We start from the raw sequence: 10592 nt of genomic DNA on the forward strand, positions 1-10592 counted from the left end.
AGCTTCTATGCATTTTAATCAGCTTATACACTGTTTCAGAGCAAGACATCTTGTTTTTAAGCAAACTGAATAAATTACAATATCCTAAGAAAGCACATATTTCAAGTGAAAGATTTTATACAGGGGAGAAACAAGGTGTTTTAACATGTTTGTAATTTGACCATTTAAAGTAATTGCAACTCTGTTTCTACACCTCTAACCAGAAAGAAACAGGGCTTCTATGCATTGTAATCAGCTTATACACTGTTTCAGAGCAAAACATCTTGTTTTTAAGCAAACTGAATAACCTACAATATCCTAAGAAAACACATATTTCAAGTGAAAAGATTTTATACAAGGGAGAAACAAGGTGTTTTAACATGTTTGTAATTTGACCATTTAAAGTAATTGCAACTCTGTTTCTACACCTCTAACCAGAAAGAAACAGAGCTTCTATGCATTTTAATCAGCTTATACACTGTTTCAGAGCAAGACATCTTGTTTTTAAGCAAACTGAATAAATTACAATATCCTAAGAAAGCACATATTTCAAGTGAAAGATTTTATACAGGGGAGAAACAAGGTGTTTTAACATGTTTGTAATTTGACCATTTAAAGTAATTGCAACTCTGTTTCTACACCTCTAACCAGAAAGAAACAGGGCTTCTATGCATTGTAATCAGCTTATACACTGTTTCAGAGCAAGACATCTTGTTTTTAAGCAAACTGCATAACTTACAATATCCTAAGAAAACACATATTTCAAGTGAAAAGATTTTATACAGGGGAGAAACAAGGTGTTTTAACATGTTTTTAATTTGACCATTTAAAGTAATTGCAACTCTGTTTCTACACCTCTAACCAGAATGAAACAGGGCTTCTATGCATTGTAATCAGCTTATACACTGTTTCAGAGCAAGACATCTTGTTTTTAAGCAAACTGAATAACTTACAATATCCTTAGAAAACACATATTTCAAGTGAAAAGATTTTATACAGGGGAGAAACAAGGTGTTTTAACATGTTTGTAATTTGACCATTTAAAGTAATTGCAACTCAGTTTCTACACCTCTAACCAGAAAGAAACAGGGCTCCTATGCATTGTAATCAGCTTATACACTGTTTCAGAGCAAGACATCTTGTTTTTAAGCAAACTGAATAACTTATAATATCCTAAGAAAACACATATTTCAAGTGAAAAGATTTTATACAGGGGAGAAACAAGGTGTTTTAACATGTTTGTGATTTGACCATTTAAAGTAATTGCAACTCCTGTTTCTACACCTCTAACCAGAAAGAAACAGGGCTTCTATGCATTGTAATCAGCTTATACACTGTTTCAGAGCAAGATATCTTGTTTTTAAGCAAACTGAATATATTACAATATCCTAAGAAAGCACATATTTCAAGTGAAAGATTTTATACAGGGGAGAAACAAGGTGTTTTAACATGTTTGTAATTTGACCATTTAAAGTAATTGCAACTCTGTTTCTACACCTCTAACCACAAGGAGGAAATGTTTCCATGCATTGTAATCGGCTTATACATAGTTTCAGAGCAAAAAATATTGTTTTTAACCAAAGTGAATAACTTACAATATCCTAAGAAAACAAATATTTCATATAAACAGATTTTATCCAGAGGAGAAACAAGGTGTTTTAACATGTTTGTAATTTGACCATTTAAAGTAATTGCAACTCTGTTTCTACACCCCTAACCAGAAAGAAACAGGGCTTCTATGCATTGTAATCAGCTTATACACTGTTTCAGAGCAAAACATCTTGTTTTTAAGCAAACTGAATAACCTACAATATCCTAAGAAAAAACATATTTCAAGTGAAAAGATTTTATACAGGGGAGAAACAAGGTGTTTTAACATGTTTTTAATTTGACCATTTAAAGTAATTGCAACTCTGTTTCTACACCTCTAACCACAAGGAAGCAACGTTTCCATGCATTGTAATCGGCTTATACATGGTTTCAGAGCAAGAAGTACTGTTTTTAACCAAAGTGAATAACTTACAATATCCTAAGAAAACACATATTTCATATAAACAGATTTTATCCCGGGGAGAAACAAAGGATTTTAACATGTTTGTAATTTGACCACTGAAAGTAATTGCAACTCTGTTTATACACCACTATCCACAAGGAGTCAACGTTTCCATGCATTGTAATCGGCTTATACATAGTTTCAGAGCAAGAAATATTGTTTTTAAGCAAACTGAATAACTTACAATATCCTAAGAAAACACATATTTCAAGTGAAAAGATTTTATACAAGGGAGAAACAAGGTGTTTTAACATGTTTGTAATTTGACCATTTAAAGTAATTGCAACTCTGTTTCTACACCTCTAACCAGAAAGAAACAGAGCTTCTATGCATTTTAATCAGCTTATACACTGTTTCAGAGCAAGACATCTTGTTTTTAAGCAAACTGAATAAATTACAATATCCTAAGAAAGCACATATTTCAAGTGAAAGATTTTATACAGGGGAGAAACAAGGTGTTTTAACATGTTTGTAATTTGACCATTTAAAGTAATTGCAACTCTGTTTCTACACCTCTAACCAGAAAGAAACAGGGCTTCTATGCATTGTAATCAGCTTATACACTGTTTCAGAGCAAGACATCTTGTTTTTAAGCAAACTGCATAACTTACAATATCCTAAGAAAACACATATTTCAAGTGAAAAGATTTTATACAGGGGAGAAACAAGGTGTTTTAACATGTTTTTAATTTGACCATTTAAAGTAATTGCAACTCTGTTTCTACACCTCTAACCACAAGGAGGAAATGTTTCCATGCATTGTAATCGGCTTATACATGGTTTCAGAGCAAGAAATACTGTTTTTAACCAAACTGAATAACTTACAATATCCTAAGAAAACAAATATTTCATATAAACAGATTTTATCCAGAGGAGAAACAAGGTGTTTTACATGTTTGTAATTTGACCATTTAAAGTAATTGCAACTCTGTTTCTACACCTCTAACCAGAAAGAAACAGGGCTTCTATGCATTGTAATCAGCTTATACACTGTTTCAGAGCAAAACATCTTGTTTTTAAGCAAACTGAATAACCTACAATATCCTAAGAAAACATATTTCAAGTGAAAAGATTTTATACAGGGGAGAAACAAGGTGTTTTAACATGTTTGTAATTTGACCATTAAAAGTAATTGCAACTCTGTTTCTACACCTCTAACCACAAGGAGGCAACGTTTCCAAGCATTGTAATCGGCTTATACATGGTTTCAGAGCAAGAAATACTGTTTTTAACCAAAGTGAATAACTTACAATATCCTAAGAAAACACATATTTCATATAAAAAGATTTTATCCAGGGGAGAAACAAAGGATTTTAACATGTTTGTAATTTGACCACTGAAAGTAATTGCAACTCTGTTTATACACCACTAACCACAAGGAGTCAACGTTTCCATGCATTGTAATCGGCTTATACATAGTTTCAGAGCAAAAAATATTGTTTTTAACCAAAGTGAATAACTTACAATATCCTAAGAAAACAAATATTTCATATAAACAGATTTTATCCAGAGGAGAAACAAGGTGTTTTAACATGTTTGTAATTTGACCATTTAAAGTAATTGCAACTCTGTTTCTACACCCCTAACCAGAAAGAAACAGGGCTTCTATGCATTGTAATCAGCTTATACACTGTTTCAGAGCAAAACATCTTGTTTTTAAGCAAACTGAATAACCTACAATATCCTAAGAAAACACATATTTCAAGTGAAAAGATTTTATACAGGGGAGAAACAAGGTGTTTTAACATGTTTTTAATTTGACCATTTAAAGTAATTGCAACTCTGTTTCTACACCTCTAACCAGAAAGAAACAGGGCTTCTATGCATTGTAATCAGCTTATACACTGTTTGAGAGCAAGACATCTTGTGTTTAACCAAACTGAATAACTTACAAAATCCTAAGAAAACACATATTTCAAGTGAAAAGATTTTATACAGGGGAGAAACAAGGTGTTTTAACATGTCTGTAATTTGACCATTTAAAGTAATTGCAACTCTGTTTCTACACCTCTAACCAGAAAGAAACAGGGCTTCTATGCATTGTAATCAGCTTATACACTGTTTCAGAGCAAGACATCTTGTTTTTAAGCAAACTGAATAACTTACAATATCGTAAGAAAACACATATTTCAAGTAAAAAGATTTTATACAGGGGAGAAACAAGGTGTTTTAACATCTTTGTAATTTGACCATTTAAAGTAATTGCAGCTCTGTTTCTACACCTCTAACCAGAAAGAAACAGGGCTTCTATGCATTGTAATCAGCTTATACACTGTTTCAGAGCAAGACATCTTGTTTTTAAGCAAACTGAATAACTTACAATATCCTAAGAAAACACATATTTCAAGTGAAAAGATTTTATACAGGGGAGAAACAAGGTGTTTTAACATGTTTGTAATTTGACCATTTAAAGTAATTGCAACTCTGTTTCTACACCTCTAACCAGAAAGAAACAGGGCTTCTATGCATTGTAATCAGCTTATACACTGTTTCAGAGCAAGACATCTTGTTTTTAAGCAAACTGAATAACTTACAATATCCTAAGAAAACACATATTTTAAGTGAAAAGATTTTATACAGGGGAGAAACAAGGTGTTTTAAGATGTCTGTAATTTGACCATTTAAAGTAATTGCAACTCTGTTTCAACACCTCTAACCAGAAAGAAACAGGGCTCCTATGCATTGTAATCAGCATATACACTGTTTCAGAGCAAGACATCTTGTTTTTAAGCAAACTGCATAACTTACAATATCCTAAGAAAACACATATTTCAAGTGAAAAGATTTTATACAGGGGAGAAACAAGGTGTTTTAACATGTTTGTAATTTGACCATTTAAAGTAATTGCAACTCTGTTTCTACACCTCTAACCACAAGGAGGAAATGTTTCCATGCATTGTAATCAGCTTATACATGGTTTCAGAGCAAGAAATACTGTTTTTAACCAAAGTGAATAAGTTACAATATCCTTAGAAAACACATATTTCATATAAACAGATTTTATCCAGAGGAGAAACAAGGTGTTTTAACATGTTTGTAATTTGACCATTTAAAGTAATTGCAACTCTGTTTCTACACCCCTAACCAGAAAGAAACAGGGCTTCTAAGCATTGTAATCAGCTTATACACTGTTTCAGAGCAAAACATCTTGTTTTTAAGCAAACTGAATAACCTACAATATCCTAAGAAAACACATATTTCAAGTGAAAAGATTTTATACAGGGGAGAAACAAGGTGTTTTAACATGTTTTTAATTTGACCATTTAAAGTAATTGCAACTCTGTTTCTACACCTCTAACCAGAAAGAAACAGGGCTTCTATGCATTGTAATCAGCTTATACACTGTTTGAGAGCAAGACATCTTGTTTTTAAGCAAACTGAATAACTTACAATATCCTAAGAAAACACATATTTCAAGTAAAAAGATTTTATACAGGGGAGAAACAAGGTGTTTTAACATGTTTGTAATTTGACCATTTAAAGTAATTGCAACTCTGTTTCTACACCTCTAACCAGAAAGAAACAGGGCTTCTATGCATTGTAATCAGCTTATACACTGTTTCAGAGCAAGACATCTTGTTTTTAAGCAAACTGAATAACTTACAATATCCTAAGAAAACACATATTTCAAGTGAAAAGATTTTATACAGGGGAGAAACAAGGTGTTTTAACATGTCTGTAATTTGACCATTTAAAGTAATTGCAACTCTGTTTCTACACCTCTAACCAGAAAGAAACAGGGCTTCTATGCATTGTAATCAGCTTATACACTGTTTCAGAGCAAGACATCTTGTTTTTAAGCAAACTGAATAACTTACAATATCGTAAGAAAACACATATTTCAAGTAAAAAGATTTTATACAGGGGAGAAACAAGGTGTTTTAACATCTTTGTAATTTGACCATTTAAAGTAATTGCAGCTCTGTTTCTACACCTCTAACCAGAAAGAAACAGGGCTTCTATGCATTGTAATCAGCTTATACACTGTTTCAGAGCAAGACATCTTGTTTTTAAGCAAACTGAATAACTTACAATATCCTAAGAAAACACATATTTCAAGTGAAAAGATTTTATACAGGGGAGAAACAAGGTGTTTTAACATGTTTGTAATTTGACCATTTAAAGTAATTGCAACTCTGTTTCTACACCTCTAACCAGAAAGAAACAGGGCTTCTATGCATTGTAATCAGCTTATACACTGTTTCAGAGCAAGACATCTTGTTTTTAAGCAAACTGAATAACTTACAATATCCTAAGAAAACACATATTTTAAGTGAAAAGATTTTATACAGGGGAGAAACAAGGTGTTTTAAGATGTCTGTAATTTGACCATTTAAAGTAATTGCAACTCTGTTTCAACACCTCTAACCAGAAAGAAACAGGGCTCCTATGCATTGTAATCAGCATATACACTGTTTCAGAGCAAGACATCTTGTTTTTAAGCAAACTGCATAACTTACAATATCCTAAGAAAACACATATTTCAAGTGAAAAGATTTTATACAGGGGAGAAACAAGGTGTTTTAACATGTTTGTAATTTGACCATTTAAAGTAATTGCAACTCTGTTTCTACACCTCTAACCACAAGGAGGAAATGTTTCCATGCATTGTAATCAGCTTATACATGGTTTCAGAGCAAGAAATACTGTTTTTAACCAAAGTGAATAAGTTACAATATCCTTAGAAAACACATATTTCATATAAACAGATTTTATCCAGAGGAGAAACAAGGTGTTTTAACATGTTTGTAATTTGACCATTTAAAGTAATTGCAACTCTGTTTCTACACCCCTAACCAGAAAGAAACAGGGCTTCTAAGCATTGTAATCAGCTTATACACTGTTTCAGAGCAAAACATCTTGTTTTTAAGCAAACTGAATAACCTACAATATCCTAAGAAAACACATATTTCAAGTGAAAAGATTTTATACAGGGGAGAAACAAGGTGTTTTAACATGTTTTTAATTTGACCATTTAAAGTAATTGCAACTCTGTTTCTACACCTCTAACCAGAAAGAAACAGGGCTTCTATGCATTGTAATCAGCTTATACACTGTTTGAGAGCAAGACATCTTGTTTTTAAGCAAACTGAATAACTTACAATATCCTAAGAAAACACATATTTCAAGTAAAAAGATTTTATACAGGGGAGAAACAAGGTGTTTTAACATGTTTGTAATTTGACCATTTAAAGTAATTGCAACTCTGTTTCTACACCTCTAACCAGAAAGAAACAGGGCTTCTATGCATTGTAATCAGCTTATACACTGTTTCAGAGCAAGACATCTTGTTTTTAAGCAAACTGAATAACTTACAATATCCTAAGAAAACACATATTTCAAGTGAAAAGATTTTATACAGGGGAGAAACAAAGGATTTTAACATGTTTGTAATTTGACCACTGAAAGTAATTGCAACTCTGTTTATACACCACTAACCACAAGGAGTCAACGTTTCCATGCATTGTAATCGGCTTATACATAGGTTCAGAGCAAGAAATATTGTTTTTAACCAAAGTGAATAACTTACAATATCCTAAGAAAACAAATATTTCATATAAACAGATTTTATCCAGAGGAGAAACAAGGTGTTTTACATGTTTGTAATTTGACCATTTAAAGTAATTGCAACTCTGTTTCTACACCTCTAACCAGAAAGAAACAGGGCTTCTATGCATTATAATCAGCTTATACACTGTTTGAGAGCAAGACATCTTGTTTTTAAGCAAACTGAATAACTTACAATATCCTAAGAAAACACATATTTCAAGTAAAAAGATTTTATACAGGGGAGAAACAAGGTGTTTTAACATGTTTGTAATTTGACCATTTAAAGTAATTGCAACTCTGTTTCTACACCTCTAACCAGAAAGAAACAGGGCTTCTATGCATTGTAATCAGCTTATACACTGTTTCAGAGCAAGACATCTTGTTTTTAAGCAAACTGAATAACTTACAATATCCTAAGAAAACACATATTTCAAGTGAAAAGATTTTATACAGGGGAGAAACAAAGGATTTTAACATGTTTGTAATTTGACCACTGAATGTAATTGCAACTCTGTTTCTACACCTCTAACCACAAGGAGGCAACGTTTCCAAGCATTGTAATCGGCTTATACATGGTTTCAGAGCAAGAAATACTGTTTTTAACCAAAGTGAATAACTTACAATATCCTAAGAAAACACATATTTCATATAAAAAGATTTTATCCAGGGGAGAAACAAAGGATTTTAACATGTTTGTAATTTGACCACTGAAAGTAATTGCAACTCTGTTTATACACCACTAACCAGAAGGAGTCAACGTTTCCATGCATTGTAATCGGCTTATACATAGTTTCAGAGCAAAAAATATTGTTTTTAACCAAAGTGAATAACTTACAATATCCTAAGAAAACAAATATTTCATATAAACAGATTTTATCCAGAGGAGAAACACGGTGTTTTAACATGTTTGTAATTTGACCATTTAAAGTAATTGCAACTCTGTTTCTACACCCCTAACCAGAAAGAAACAGGGCTTCTATGCATTGTAATCAGCTTATACACTGTTTCAGAGCAAAACATCTTGTTTTTAAGCAAACTGAATAACCTACAATATCCTAAGAAAACACATATTTCAAGTGAAAAGATTTTATACAGGGGAGAAACAAGGTGTTTTAACATGTTTTTAATTTGACCATTTAAAGTAATTGCAACTCTGTTTCTACACCTCTAACCAGAAAGAAACAGGGCTTCTATGCATTGTAATCAGCTTATACACTGTTTGAGAGCAAGACATCTTGTGTTTAACCAAACTGAATAACTTACAAAATCCTAAGAAAACACATATTTCAAGTGAAAAGATTTTATATAGGGGAGAAACAAGGTGTTTTAACATGTTTGTAATTTGACCATTTAAAGTAATTGCAACTCTGTTTCTACACCTCTAACCAGAAAGAAACAGGGCTTCTATGCATTGTAATCAGCTCATACACTGTTTCAGAGCAAGACATCTTGTTTTTAAGCAAACTGAATAACTTACAATATCCTAAGAAAACACATATTTCAAGTAAAAAGATTTTATACAGGGGAGAAACAAGGTGTTTTAACATGTTTGTAATTTGACCATTTAAAGTAATTGCAACTCTGTTTCTACACCTCTAACCAGAAAGAAACAGGGAGTCTATGCATTGTAATCAGCTTATACACTGTTTCAGAGCAAGACATCTTGTTTTTAAGCAAACTGAATAACTTACAATATCCTAAGAAAACACATATTTCAAGTGAAAAGATTTTATACAGGGGAGAAACAAGGTGTTTTAACATGTTTGTAATTTGGCCATTTAAAGTAATTGCAACTCTGTTTCTACACCTCTAACCAGAAAGAAACAGGGCTTCTATGCATTGTAATCAGCTTATACACTGTTTCAGAGCAAGACATCTTGTTTTTAAGCAAACTGAATAACTTACAATATCCTAAGAAAACACATATTTTAAGTGAAAAGATTTTATACAGGGGAGAAACAAGGTGTTTTAAGATGTCTGTAATTTGACCATTTAAAGTAATTGCAACTCTGTTTCAACACCTCTAACCAGAAAGAAACAGGGCTCCTATGCATTGTAATCAGCTTATACACTGTTTCAGAGCAAGACATCTTGTTTTTAAGCAAACTGAATAACTTACAATATCCTAAGAAAACACATATTTCAAGTGAAAAGATTTTATACAGGGGAGAAACAAGGTGTTTTAACATGTTTGTAATTTGATCATTTAAAGTAATTGCAACTCTGTTTCTACACCTCTAACCAGAAAGAAACAGGGCTTCTATGCATTGTAATCAGCTTATACACTGTTTCAGAGCAAGACATCTTGTTTTTAAGCAAACTGAATAACTTACAATATCCTAAGAAAACACATATTTCAAGTGAAAAGATTTTATACAGGGGAGAAACAAGGTGTTTTAACATGTTTGTAATTTGACCATTTAAAGTAATTGCAACTCTGTTTCTACACCTCTAACCACAAGGAGGAAATGTTTCCATGCATTGTAATCAGCTTATACATGGTTTCAGAGCAAGAAATACTGTTTTTAACCAATGTGAATAAGTTACAATATCCTTAGAAAACACATATTTCATATAAACAGATTTTATCCAGGGGAGAAACAAAGGATTTTAACATGTTTGTAATTTGACCACTGAAAGTAATTGCAACTCTGTTTATACACCACTAACCACAAGGAGTCAACGTTTCCATGCATTGTAATCGGCTTATACATAGGTTCAGAGCAAGAAATATTGTTTTTAACCAAATTGAATAACTTACAATATCCTAAGAAAACAAATATTTCATATAAACAGATTTTATCCAGAAGAGAAACAAGGTGTTTTACATGTTTGTAATTTGACCATTTAAAGTAATTGCAACTCTGTTTCTACACCTCTAACCAGAAAGAAACAGGGCTTCTATGCATTGTAATCAGCTTATACACTGTTTGAGAGCAAGACATCTTGTGTTTAACCAAACTGAATAACTTACAAAATCCTAAGAAAACACATATTTCAAGTGAAAAGA

Source organism: Electrophorus electricus, chromosome 1 (genome assembly GCF_041902795.1).
Source record: "Electrophorus electricus isolate QZ-2024a chromosome 1, ASM4190279v1, whole genome shotgun sequence".
NCBI classification, from domain to species: domain Eukaryota; kingdom Metazoa; phylum Chordata; class Actinopteri; order Gymnotiformes; family Gymnotidae; genus Electrophorus; species Electrophorus electricus.